Raw genomic sequence first — 1221 nt, forward strand, 5'->3', positions numbered from 1 at the left:
ACCCCCAAAGCATTATAGTTCACTAACCTGTGCCTTGACAATATACTCACTGCAGTAAATTTTTCATTGTAAAGACGTTTTATAAAGAACTTGACCCGTATCATTATATGATGTCTTTTCTTAATAATTTAACAAACACTGACTTCCTGGTGTGAAATGAGCCAATTAAAGTCATTTTAAAAATGCATAAGTATCTCTGGGTTGCTTTCAATTTTAAATAAGAGCAGTATATAATATCCTGCAGCTTAGTTTTTCTATTTGAAAATGTAGCTAATCTGACCACAGTTATTGTTCTGTATCACATATCCCAATTGAATTAACATTTCAGGTCTTCTATGATCTTGTTTTCTAAGTTGGTTTACGAAAGAGATAAGTCCTTCTGAACAATTCCATCTTCCAGTCAACTTGAAAAGCTCTGATCATATATACTCGTGGTTTTTATTCTTTGTTCCTTTCTATTATATTTATCAAGGGAAATATAAACAACATTAGAGCAAATAATCATTTTTAACTTAGTGGGCATAATGTGAAAGAAGATTCCAGCTTCAGTTGATCTCAGAGATTGACCTTGAACTTGGGAATAAAAGTATCCTAAAAAACTGGAAAAAAAAATACATCTGAAAGGAAGAGTCAGTTGATAAGTGTGGCCTAGTACTCAAACTCTGCTCCTAGAAGGGACATTAGGATTTTTACTAGGGATGCTTGCTTTGGCAGTGCATATGCTAACGGAATGATACAGAGAAGGTTAGCCTGGCCACTGTGCAAAGATGATATGCAAATTTGTGACAGGTTCCACATTAAGTTTTTGTTTTTGTTTTTGTTTTTGTTTTATGAGTGCAATGAAAATAGGAAGGCCACCTACCTTTGAGACCCTGTCTAAATCCTGGGAACCGTAAATGCTTATGTGTTAAATCTCAAAAGCTCAGGTATCTAATTGTATCATTGCTTCTACTGAAAATATATGAGTAGAGAGAGAGAATGATGAATGGCAGCATACCTAATTCTATGCAGGTTCTTTTTTGGTTCTGCTTCCTTCCTGGAGCTAAATGGGGGCGTGGTGGGGGGGGAGGGGAGAGGGGCTCAGTCACATGGTCTAGCCAAGGAGGTAAGTTTAACATAGCTTTTGGATTGAAGTGAAAACTTCAGAATCAAGGTGAGACCCTGTTGTCTTTCTTTATGTCAGCTTCTGCAATGCTTGAAAAAAGCAAGTACAGTATTTTC

At 36.2% G+C, this 1221-nt stretch overlaps 1 non-coding gene across 1 annotated transcript; it reads left to right on the top strand.

Annotated features, from left to right (window-relative positions):
• The first annotated feature begins 700 nt into the window (after window positions 1-700).
• LOC125151028 (U6 spliceosomal RNA) lies at window positions 701-802 on the top strand. Its single transcript, XR_007146589.1, has one exon. It is a non-coding gene; the product is annotated as a U6 spliceosomal RNA (small nuclear RNA).
• The last annotated feature ends 419 nt before the right edge of the window (window positions 803-1221 follow it).

Source organism: Prionailurus viverrinus, chromosome D4 (assembly GCF_022837055.1).
Source record: "Prionailurus viverrinus isolate Anna chromosome D4, UM_Priviv_1.0, whole genome shotgun sequence".
Classification (NCBI taxonomy): Eukaryota; Metazoa; Chordata; class Mammalia; order Carnivora; family Felidae; genus Prionailurus; species Prionailurus viverrinus.